This window comes from Tupaia chinensis, unplaced genomic scaffold (assembly GCF_000334495.1).
Source record: "Tupaia chinensis unplaced genomic scaffold, TupChi_1.0 Scaffold149383_1, whole genome shotgun sequence".
In the NCBI taxonomy this organism is placed as follows: domain Eukaryota; kingdom Metazoa; phylum Chordata; class Mammalia; order Scandentia; family Tupaiidae; genus Tupaia; species Tupaia belangeri.
The window spans coordinates 2,338,117-2,350,669 of record NW_006209227.1 but is presented as its reverse complement, the minus strand read 5'-3'; the positions used below and the strand labels follow the sequence as shown (position 1 = coordinate 2,350,669).

Sequence of the window (12,553 nt, the reverse complement as noted above, 5' to 3'; positions counted from 1 at the left end):
TGACTCCTGAGCTTAGGTCGGGGAAGGCCACCTGTGGTCCCCCGGCTCCCGGGAGAAGCTGACCACTGCATGGAAAGCCCACCCGCTCTGAAAGCTGCCGTGGCCACAGGATGCACATCGCTCCCCTAGCCATCAGCAGGCTGAGGTCCCGGTCAGTTGCTGGCCACCCTCAACTGCCACCTTGGACAGTCCGCCAAATCAACGAAGCCGTAAGAACATGGCCCCAACTGACATTCTGACCACAACCATGGGAAGAACCTCCCTTCTCTAATTCCTGACCCACAAAATCATCACAACCCTGAAATGGCTGCTCTAAGCCGACTAAAGGCAGCGACAGTAACCAGAACACCAGCTGCTCGGGGCAAGTCTCCAGCTGGGGGATGGTTCTTGAGTCTCTGAATTTAAAAACCTGGACGTGAACAGTACACAAAAAGTACCTGAAAATCCAGGAAGGGTTAGGGAACATGGAAGAAAGCTTCTGGAAGGAGGTAAGAAACCCACAGCTCTAAGTGGAAGAGCCAGGACAGAGGAGAGAAACAAGCATTGCCAGGCCAGAGTGATCCTCTCTACCGAGTGGGAAATTCCTCACACAGAAGCAAGGCTCCTGGTTAAGCAACTGGGCTGTCCCATGACTGCAAGGACTTTGTTCCCACTCATCTGCCCACTCCCCTCCCCTTCCAATTTCTTTAAACTTATTTTTATGTTCCAGCGCACAGTGGAGCCCAGTGTAGATGTGGGTGGAGAGGTTCTGGAGAGGCACTCGGAGGGGCCCATCTGTGGTGTGAGGCTAGGAGCCGACCCCACGTCAGCAGAGGGACAGTCAAAGCGGAAAGACACGTGGTCAGACTCACCAATGTTTACCCCGACCTCTACACCCACACACAGAACCAACTAGTGTTCACAGCCGGGCGGAGAAGGCCACAGCTGACCCCACGGCTGCAGCACGTCTTGGGTGCTCAGGGGCCTGGGGCTTGTCCATGGTGACAAGAACAGCACAGTGCAAAACCCAGCCTCGACAAGAGGTGTGTTCTGACAGAATACAACCAGATTTTATTTAAGTTCTTTTTTATTTTCCTCCACACTGGCAAAAGTTCCGAGGGAGCTTAAAGTTTTGTAAACATTTTAACTATCCCTCTTCCCCACCCCCCACTTTTGAATTTACAAAGCAAAGAAGAGTAGGAGCCCCAATTTTTAATGGTTCCCCATCTCCTCATGCTATTTGATCCAAAAACTATGTACAAGTATGTAGCAGTCTCTGTATATTATTGTACACATTTAGGAGGGAGGGAGGTAAGAAGGAATAGGGAGAATAGTGATCCAAAATAATCAGAATAAAAACCAAACATAACCCTCCAAAACCGAACTGCTCTCAGAGCAACTCCAGCCCTCTCCAGGCAACGACAGAAAAGGAGCTTCCCCAGGAGCCCCCAGACCACGGCACCTCTCGGGCAGGCACAGGGCCCACCGGCTCTGACCAGCGTGACTGGCAGTTCGGGGCGCTGCTCTGTGGGCTCTGGTGAGGCAGGCAGAGTGTCTGTGTATAGATAGGGCTCGAGGACATTTCTACTTGAAGTGGAGGGCGCTAGGAGGCCACAGCCAGGACAGGAGGAGCCAGGCAGCTCGCTCCAACCCTGCCCATCCCCTCCCATCCCCTGCCGCCTCCTGTATAGTGGTCTCCACGGAGGCAGGTCTTAAAGATGGTTGGGTTATGTTCTCTTCGGAAAAGGCCAATCCAGAATCTTTTAACAAAACCTTTTCAGGGCCACAGCAAGACACACACGCAATGCTCTGAGGAACCAGATGAAATTCCAGGCTTTTATCGGAAGCAAAAGTTTATCCCTATCCAAAATGAAATTATACAAATTCATACATGGTAAAGATCCTAGTTGCCTCTTAAACGAGACAAATTTTAAGCAGAAGGGCCTGAAACAAACTGGTCCTAGTCCTCTGAAGTAAAAATATTTATGGGAAAAATCAGTTTTTATAAGAAAGAAAAATGATAAGTCCCTCTCCCAGGCCATAGGGTTTCCTCTGTCCAATCAGGTAGGAGTACATCGGGGAGAAGTCAGCTTGCTCGGAAGTCACTATCTAATGAAGACAAACGGGATCCTTTCTCTGAAAGGATGCTCAGGAGGAACAGGCAAGGGGTGTGCACAGTCAAACCGCTGGATCTAACCCCAGCCCGGGCCTCCGACCCGCTCCCAAGGTCGGCAGTGGGTGACTTTGGAACGCAGTCACAGCCCGGGCGAGGTGCTGCCGCCCCTGGGAACTACAGCTCTCGTCATGATTGCACCAGGCAGACCTCTTGCCTAGGGGGGGGCGGGGCGTGGGGGAAAGGACAAACGAAACAGAAGGGAAAAGCGACAGGAGAAAGCTGCTCTTGGCAGACCCGACACCGTCTCTGGGGGACAGCAGATGAAATCACGGACAGGGCACGCGTGCTGCCGGACATCAGCCTTGTTGGGGAGCGATCCCAACTGCCACCCCGAGATACAGGTCCGTCCCTCGTCTACAGTCTGAGATGCTCACCAACAAAACCAGTTTAGAGAGTCCTGGACACAAAGGGCTAGAAGGGAAAGCCTGAGATGACGGGCTCTGAGGCTCGCTGCAGAGTGAGGAGGAGTAAACGGTGTGGGTGTCGCGTCCAAGAGCGGAGGGTCCACGGTCGGCAGGTAGGAGAGGGGAGCCAGGCCCTGGCAGGTACTCAGTAGTCATCCACAGTCTCGATTTCGCCCATGTTGAGTCGCTCCGATGACGCGTTGACTGAAAAGCCTGCAGGAAAACAACTGGCATGAGTAAACAGCCCAGACAACCAAGTGGGTTGGCTTCTAGGCAGGGGATGGGACCCCACATTTCATTTGTTCCCCTTAACCAACCTACCACCTTCCTTCCTCCCTTCCTTCCTTCCTCCCTCCCTCCCTCCCTCCCTCCATAGCTAGCTAGCTATTAATCATCCATCTATCACCTGTTGTGATTTTCAAGCTGCCAGGTCTGGGACTTGACCCACTGTCCACCATGTGGGAATCCAGAGCCTTAACCAGTCAGCCACCTGCTGGCTCTCCTAAATCTCGTTTTGAGCATACCACAGCGGACCAAGAGAAGACAGATCAAGGAAGATCAGAACAATGGCTTTCTGCTCTCCTACGAGACATTGTTGTTTGCTTTATTTTCTAGGGTACTGGGATAATTAATTGGGGAAGAAAACAAAACAAAATAGCATCACCATTAAAAAAGAGTTGCCAACTACTGCTTTAGAGGCTCTGAGGCGAGCCTGCCTGTGAGTGTGTGTTAAGGACAGAGCAGGCTGCCCTGGGAGACAGTTCATTCAGGTCCCGTATCTCACAAGAAGTGAGTGTAGCGGAAACAAACACACACTACTAAGTACTACCTGACCACAAGACTTTGAGAACTGAGCATAATTAATCCTTTTTCAGCACCAGACTCACTTTAATGGGAATACTTCTGCCCACTGGTCAAAATCTTTGTGAAGGTTCTGGCCAGTGGCTCTTGCTATTCAGAAGTAGGAGGTCTCCCTTGAAGACCCACCATGAGGTCCTCAGAGCCCTCAAGCCCTCCCAGGTTCTTTCTATCTCCTAGTAGACAGAACGAAAAGATTAAAGTACTCTACTCAACTCCATCTACTGTACGGGCATCTGCAAAGGAAGGAATTTCACTTGGCAAGAGCTGACTGAACAAAAGCAAACTAGTTTAGAAAAAGCAGTGCTCACACACCCACCGAGGGCGAGACACAGTACGCGATTTCCCCGTAAACTCCATTATCAGAGGTTGACGAAAACTATGACACTGAGGCTCCTTCCGAGTGAGCGGCTCCATAAGGCTCTCCAGTTCACGTCTCCGAAATGAAACCCCAAACTGTTTCTGCTATTTGAATAACAAAAAAGTAAACAGGAGACGGCTCCCAGTTCTGCTAACATTACCTGGGTTTCTGCACTTTTTGTTCTTTAATGTTCAGGTTTCCAAATAAATACGCATTTGAAATGTGCCAATAATAAACAGAAATGCCTTACATAATAAATACGCTTAATTAACTGACTCAAAAACATGATTTGGGAAAATAAACATGCCTATTTATTAACCAAGGAAGTTGTGGGCACGGGCTGCTCACAGGTCCAACACAGGGAATGACTAGGTTGCCAGGTGCTAGGCTGAGTTCTGCTCCATCAACTGTGCTACCATAACCTGCAAGACTTTTTTCCCTTGGAAAATACTGAAAAGTTTAGTGTTCTTATTTTTAAAATAATGGTTTAATGCGATAAGTACAAGAATCTGAAGACCAAGTGGTCTATGAAGCAGACTATTACTCTATTCTGGGGCAGGTTTTTGTTGGACTTCACATATATCTCAAGAACAGGTAAAATGTGATTTGAAAATAATAATGAGCTATATGCAACGGAAGTGGAAATGTAATTTAAAAATCCAACTAAACTAATTCTAATCAAGCAAAGACAGGAAGGAAAAAGTCTGTGGTTCCTCTTCTGGACAGCAGAGTTGATTATTCAGTGTTATTAGGCTAGGCTTCTATTTATTTACTTATTCGCACATTTAATTTATTTTAGATAGGGTCTCACTATTGTTCCGATTTTCCTGCCTTCCAAATAGCCAGGATTACAGGTGTGCACCGGACTTTTAGAGCGGTCCAGGAATCAAAGCCAGGCCTCCCTGTGGCCCAGCCTGCTGCTTAGCAGTGTTCATCCATCTGTGTTGTGGCTGGGCTAGGCAGGCTTTTAGAAGACGTGGTCTCACTCAGCTGTCATAAGACAGACTGTCATTCACCCGGTTTCTTCAAGGTCTGTGATTGTTCTTAGAAGGAAAGGCTGACTGGGGACACATCACACTGTGCATGTACTTAGCACAGACACAAGCTGCTGGTTCACAATAGCCATCGAGATGCTGAAAAACTAGAGGACTAGAGTACGATGGAGAGCAGTGGTCATTAAAACGAGGCTGGGACTCCCTCTGCTGGTTGATTTGAGAAGCTATGGTTTCTTAAGCTAGCAGATGATGTGATAGTTAAGGCAGCTGGATCCTGCATGGCCTGACTACATGGTTCAAGTCCCAGATCCAGCAGCTTGAGAGACAGGACAGGTATGTGAGTAGGCATGCCCAAAATTCTGAACCAAGGAACAAGTGGAGAAGGGATCACAGCATGCCCATCTCCTATAGGAGGTGCTTTCTCACTTTCACTCTCTCTGTCTCCCTCCAGTAAACACATGCATCCTCTAGGGAAGGGGAAAAAAAAAAAGCTGTTTTATTTTCAATTAGTGACTTTTTCACTGGATACTATTAGATCAAATTAGAACCTGGATTCCCATTTTGTTTATGGGGGGCTGGTGACTGATGGATATTTAATACTTTTTCTTAATATGTAAATCTGTAAGGAATACACAAATTAAAAAATAATATGGACAAACCAGGCACGTGTGCATGTGTGCACAAAATCCTAAAAGTTGAGAAGGGATTGCGGCATGGCCATCCCCCTCGGAGATATTGTCTGTCTTTCTCTTTCTCTCCCCCAACCCAGAAGCACACGTGGCCTGTAGCAAATTAAAATAATAATGATAATAACAACAATATGGGCTAGCTCTGTAGTACAGTGGTTAAGGTAGCTGGATTCCAGGTGGTGGACAGAGTTTTGAATCCTTGCCCAGTGGCTGGAAAAACACTCCAAGAATATTTTATCTATGCCCATAATCTTGACAAGATGGAAAAATGGAAAAAGAACTGTGGCATAATCATGTCCCACTGGGGATATTTTCTCTCTAGCAAACAAAGGTGCTCTCTGGCAATTTAAAAAAGAAAAAGAATAAATGGAAATAGTAGGTACTGAGATAGGCCTTAGACCTCACTTACAGGTAGATAGGGTAAGGGCCCCGAAAGGAAGTCTCTGTGTTTTCCTCTATGGTCTGATTAATGTAAATATACACCCCTTCTGCATGTCTCTAAAGAACTCATGACTCCTGGGACCAGCTGTTAGCGTAATGGCTATGTCGCTGGACACCCATGTAGTTGACCGTGGTTTGTGTCCCGGACCTAGTGGCTTAAAACTCACGCTGGGCGTGTGTGTGTGCATGCTCAAGATCCTGAGAGGGGAATGGGGGACAGGGATTGCGGCATGGCCATCCCCCCTGGGGGGTGATTTCTCGCTTTCTGTCTCTCTGTCTCTGTTTGTCTGTCTGGCGAGCGCACGCGCCCTATAGCAAAAACCTCTCCAAAAAAAAAAAAAAAAAGAAAAAAAAAAGGAAAGGCTGACTGGGGTAGTAAATCACTGACTACCGTGGAACCATCTCCTAAAGCCCACTTCCTTACCAGAAGGCAGGCCCCTAGTTCAGACAGCTGGATTAAAAACCCCTGGCCTCCAGCTCCTCTGTAGCGAACCCATTCGGGCCCCTCCCACCACACTGGAAGCTTCCTCCTTCCCTAATAAATTCCCCTTTCCTCTTCTATGTCCCCGTCTCTAATTCTCCATGAGTGCAGGATAAGAACTGATATGTTTTTGGGTCTCATAGCCTAGCACTCCCTCCTCAGTATGGGACAGAAGGAGCAATTAGGGAAATTTCCAGAGGAAGGTTTAGGTGAGTGGTAATTTCTCAAAGACTGGTCCGTGTGAAAGTCCTCTCAAGTGAGTTGAAGTTCTACTTGCTGGCATTTATCTGGTTTTTCCCTTTCTGTGCAGAGTATGTGGCTATATCCTTAAACTCTATTCCTAGGACGACTCCTACCCTCAACTCCCTGTAGACAATTTATTTTGAATGTCCCTTCCTTTCTTAGATCTTAGAAGACAGATACAAAGGACTCAAAACGGTCTGACCTGCTTTTCAGAAGGACCTTTCTTTCTCTGACAGCCTACCCCAAGACCCAAAGCAAAATACCAAGGGCTTCAGAACCAGAGACCGCAGAATGTAAGAAATGCTTTTAAATCTACTCGTCTGTCTGTCAAAATTAGACAGTGTTGGGCTGTTCCACCAATTCTTAAATTAACTTTTAGGACAAGCAGAAGAAACCAGAATTTCAACAGAGCTCTATGTTCCCAAGCCCAGTTTTTGGGCACTGATCCCGGAGGGTAACCCTGAATATTAGGTTTTTGTTACTACCATGCTGTTTTCCCTGGGGCAAGAAACCTCTGACGGAAAGTGAGAATTCCAGAAGGGCACTGGGAATCCAGCCCACTACACACCATCTCAGCGCCCCAGTCTACTCTGGGCCAGCACACATCACTTCTGCAAAGGCACCACCGCTCACCCTGCCATCCAAGCCAGAGCCCATTCCACTCTTCGTGTTCAGCTGATCCTGCACTCTCAGTTTCCAAAATTCATCGGGCTCCTCTCCATCCCCAAGGCCAAAGCCCTGCCCCAGCCTACCAGTACTTCTCACCTAGTACACTGAAGCCTCCTGACTGCGCCACCACCCCAGACTGTGTCTTGGCCAATAAACTCATCTATCATAGACAGCACAGTTTTATTTATTAGAAAGATTTTTGCTATCGGGTGTGTGTGTTCACTGGAGAGACAGAGAGACAGAAAGAAAGAAATCACACCCCCCAGAGAGGATGGCCATGCCACAATCCCTACTCTTGGGATTTTGGGCATGCATGCACGTGCCCAGCATGAATTTTAAGTCACTGGGTCTGGGACTCAAACCACAGTCGACTATATGGGAGTCCAGCAACGTAACCATTATGCCGTCTGCACGGTTTAAAACAGCTCGTTTTCTCTTCCTCTTCTTATAAGCAACCTGAGGTGATCTTTGAAAATGGTTCACTACACACTCAACCTAGAGAGCCCCACAAAGTCATGCAAATCAAGAGGGTCAAATCTTCGTGTTCTTAAATTTTAGGAACACTCATGCAACTGCCCAGGCCACCAAGGGTGCATATCCAAAGAGCCGCCAAGTATCTGAAGGATGTCACTTTACAGAAGCAGTGTGTGCCATTCCGTTGTTACAATGGAGGAGCTGGGAGATGTGCCCAGGCCGCACAGTGAGGCTAGACATAAAGTCGGTGAACCAGAAAGAGTGCTGAATTTTTGCTGCACTTACTTAAAAATGCAGAGAATGATGCTGAACGTAAGGGGTTGGATGTAGACTCTCTGGTCATTGAGCATATTCAGGTGAACAAGGCACCCAAGAGAAGGTGTCATGCACACAGAGTTCCTGGGCAGATTAACCCACACATGAGCTCCCCCTGTCACACCACAACAAAATGATCCTCACTGAAAAGGAGCAAACTGTTCGTAAACCAGAAGGGGAAGTTGCATAGAAAAAAAAGATATCTCAGAAGAAACTGAAGAAACAAAAACTTATGGCATGGAAGTAAAGTCAGCATAAAATAAATGTAGATTAAAGTTAAAAAAAAAAAGAAAGAAAGAAAGAAAGAAAAGAAAAGAAAAGAAAAGAAAAGAAAACAAAAGAAAAGAAAAGGAAAAGAAACCAGCCCAGTTTACATTCACAAATAGAAAATAATTTATCTTTGTCCACGAGGCTTTTGGACCTGCTTGTTGTTCCTGCAACCCATCCCCCATGCTTCATACCCTACTTCAGATGTCACACCTTTTCCAGGAAGGTGTCTGGGATGAAGACATGGGTCCTAAATGCTAGACAAGACCAGCCGTGGTTAATACACGAGTGGAAAGAAGAAAATAAGCCTGCTCTGAAGCCCTAGCTCCGCTGCCGAAAGCCTAAGGCAAAAGGAATGTTCTCAATGCCCTGGACCTTGGCCTACTCAGCGATGAGCTGGGCACACCTCACATGCAGCAGCTCTGAGATCTGTGTGCACACGATACACCAAGAGGACTGCTACAGACGTGGCTCTCTCCTGGACGATCTGCTTCCAGCACAGACCAGCAGTAAGTCCTGAAACGACGTTTCCTGTTCTCCATTAGCATTATTTTCCAACTAAATTGGAAGGCCCTCCAGACCTTTCATTAAAATCTTAAATACAGAACATTTTTACGTGTCCAAGTTAGTCCTTTTCTTAGCCGTTCTGGCACACAGGTGCAGCCCCTCAACTCTCAGAGACGACCAGTAAACACTGGCTCTGACTTGAAGCGGCTAGAGAAATTACTTGAGTGTAAGAAACACTGTCCCTCCTGAAAGCCCTGCACCGTGGAGGCTCACAGGTGATCCACACTGTCACCCGCTCCCCAACGCTGGCTGAGCCCAGGGCCTCTGCTCACCTAGTAAACTAGGATCTGCTCGGACCATCTTCTGCTTTTTCTTCTTCTTGCCACTTTGCACGGCCTCAAAATTGGATTGTTGGTTGTTGCTCTGATTGGTCTGAAATACTGAATGGAGTGTACTGTGATTCATTCCCCACACCGAGTCCTGTGAAACAAGACAGCATAACAGGTTACACAGTGGATGCAGACTTGGCTCTCACTTATCAAGGACAGGTTTAAAAACAAAAAGCCTAATCACAGGTTCCTGTGATAATGACACCAAGAGCAGACCACTAGGCTCCATTTTCCTCCATTTCGATTCAGGTGTCCCACTTGGGCCCGAGGCCCCTACCGAGCTCGTCCAGGTTTCTATGCTGACGTGCGGCACAGCTGCGAGGACTTCTCTGCGTGTACGGCATCTACAGCAGTCACTAGGGAATGAAATGTGCAGCGACTAACCACAGAGCCCTCTGCACTCTGGCAATGTACACCCCTCACCTACCACAGAAGAATTTCTCTTTGCTGTCTGGGCCCCAGGACAGAAAACACAGGCTGCAGACCAGCTGGCAGCAAGCGTTAATAGCCAATTGCATTATTCCTCAATTCCAGAAAGCATCTGGCCCCCATATACCATCCACACAGTTGGTGTCAACTGGTTATCTACACAATACCCTACCGGACCTCCACACTTACTTGCTCTCATTAGAGCAATTCATTTTAAACTGGGACCCGCTTCAATGAGCCAGCTGAAGACATGGGTGGCGGTGCTAGGAGAGGAATGCAGAAAACACTGCAGAAGAATGAGCCCGGTGTGTGTGTGTACATGCAGGCATGTGTGCACACACATGGTCATGCATTTTCCAGGGCTTCTACCTTCCTGTTTGAGTCCACAGAAGAGGCAGTTTCACGGGCACAAAGAACCTTCTATATTGCTACACAGTGCCTTCTCCTTTGACTCCTGACAGTATTTTTCTTCCTGGTGTTTGCATCTGTTACTTTCTTTTAACTTATCCATTGGCCCATTTATCTCGTTGGATTTATTTTTTAAAGATTTTTGCCAGGGCCAGCAGATGGCATAGTGGTTACATTACTGTACTCCAAGGTGGCTGACTGCAGTTCAAGTTTCAGACCCAGTAGCTTGAAACTCATGCTAGGTGCGTGTGTGTGCATGCCCAAGATCCTAGGAGGAGAATGGAGAAGGGATTGTCTCTGTCTCTGTGCCCAATGGCAAAAACCTCTTAAGAAAAAAAAAGATTTTTGGGAACCAGCAGTTAGCGTAATGGCTATGTCGCTGGACTCCCACGTAGTCGACCGCGGTTTGCGTCCCGGACCCGGTGGCTTAAAACCCACGCCGGGCGCATGTGCGTGTGTGCCCAAGATCCCAAGAGGAGAATGGAGGAGAAGGGATTGCGGCGTGGCCATCCCCTCTGGGGGGTGATTTCTCGCTTTCTGTCTCTCTCTGTCTGTCTGGCGAGCGCACGCGCCCTATAGTGAAAAACCTCTCAAAAAAAAAAAAAAAAAAAAAAAGAAGATTTTTGCCATAGGCTACATGCGCTGAGACAGATGGTGAGGAGGAAAGTGAAAAATCACCCCTGGGAGGATGGCCATACCACAACCCCTTCTCCTCCACTCTCTCGGGATTTTGGGCATGCATGCACAGGCACCTGGCATGATTATCAAGCTACCAGCCTAAGACTCAAACCATGGTTGGCCATGTGAGAGTCCTGCATCTTAACCAGCACATCACCTGCTGGCCCACTAACTGGGTTTAAAATTTTTTACAGTTCATGGAATCTTCTACATCTCCAAAAATAACCTATAACAAATCCTCATGATCTCTAGTATAAGAAATAAGAACTTAAATGATGCATATTTAAGCCTCTCCATCAGCCTTGTCAACATATCTTTCAGAAAACTTGTACAATTGGAACCGGCAGTTACCGTAATGGCTATGTCGCTGGACTCCCACGTAGTTGACCGTGGCTCGAGTCCCGGACCCGATGACTTAAACTCAGGCCGGGCGCGTGTGCGTGTGTGCCCAAGATCCCGAGAGGAGAATGGAGGAGAAGGGATTGTGGTGTGGCCATCCCCCCTGGGGGGTGATTTCTCGCTTTCTATCTCTCTGTCTCTCTCTGTCTGTCTGGCGAGTGCACGTGCCCTATAGCAAAAACTTCTGCAAAAAAAGAAAAAACAAAACAGAAAACTTGTACAATCAATCCTCAGAGTCCGTGTTTGTGTACTCACTTACTAAAATGTACCTGAAACCTCCAGTCCAGCCCAGTGTTTCATAGTCATTATGCACGCGACACACAGAGTGGTGGGAAACGAGCCATGTTCCAGGCACATCTTCCCAGCTGAGGCAGAACAGAAAACAGTGCTTTCTTGTTCAGCCCTAACACATAAACAGGCACCAGTGCCACGGCTTTCGCGTTTGCCCTCTTGGTTGGTGACCTCACTGCTTCGAATGGCCAGGAGCAGTGCTGAAGTGCCAGCTAGTGTTCCTAGTGCAAGAAGGCCGTCGTGCGCCTTAGGGAGCAGCCCTGTGCTGGCGTGTGTCACAGTGCCGTCGGCCATGTGTTCAATGCGACTGAGCCACATAAGTTAGGTTCTTTAAACAAATCACGTATGAAACAGGATTATGTCTTGTTCAGCCGACACCACTGTTGTGTCCAGAGGCTCAAGGAGCCTGATCCTGTACACCCCCAGGGTTCAGCACTGCCAACCCAGTGGCCCCTTTCTTTTCATTTTATTAAAAAAAAAGATTTATTTAATTTTATTTATTCATTCATTTATTTTAATTTGACCAGAGAAAGATAGACATGCAGAGAGAAGGAAACTGAGAAAGCAAACCACCAGGTCCGGGACTCGAACCACGGCCAGCCATGTGGGAATGTCCAGCACCTTAACCACTGTGCCATGTGCTGGCCCCAAGAAGCCACTTTCTTTTGCACACCATAAACAATATATGAAATGTCTGCCAGCTGCAGTGCTGTCGGGCCTGGGTACAGTGGAGCCTGAGCTGAGCAATGGAGGAGGAACGTTCATTTTCAAAACCAAGGCTGGGGCAAGCTGGACTCTGTAACCGACTGAGACATACGTATGCATCGAGAGAGACCAGACTAGCACACTTAGTAGAGAACGGACGCTAGTGTCTGCTACTCGAGAAATTCACAAAGGTCTCTGCCCGTGTAATGTGAAAATACAAAGTCTACACACTTTATCGGATATACAAAAATGGCATCTTTGTTTTCATGTCTATTTCTCTGGTCACTCAACATCTAAAGGTGCCGATGCTCACAGAGGTACTGTGTACACCGGGCTACATCATACCTGCTGCTGCTGCTGCTGTTGCTGCTGCTGCTGGTTCTGGTGGTGGCGGG

General features: G+C 47.7%; 1 protein-coding gene across 6 annotated transcripts in view; it reads right to left on the bottom strand.

The window, feature by feature from the left end:
* The window catches only part of SNORC (secondary ossification center associated regulator of chondrocyte maturation), a 37,035-nt gene extending 24,490 nt beyond the window's left edge, over nt 1-12,545 (bottom strand). For all 6 annotated transcript variants that reach the window (XR_003548349.1, XR_003548350.1, XR_337738.3 and 3 more), the window contains exons 1-3: nt 12,504-12,545; nt 9,192-9,339; nt 438-2,772 (exon numbers count right to left, since the gene is read on the bottom strand). The gene's annotated coding sequence lies outside the window, so the exon portion shown is untranslated. The remainder of the gene's footprint in view (nt 1-437; nt 2,773-9,191; nt 9,340-12,503) is intronic.
* Nucleotides 12,546-12,553: the final 8 nt, after the last annotated feature.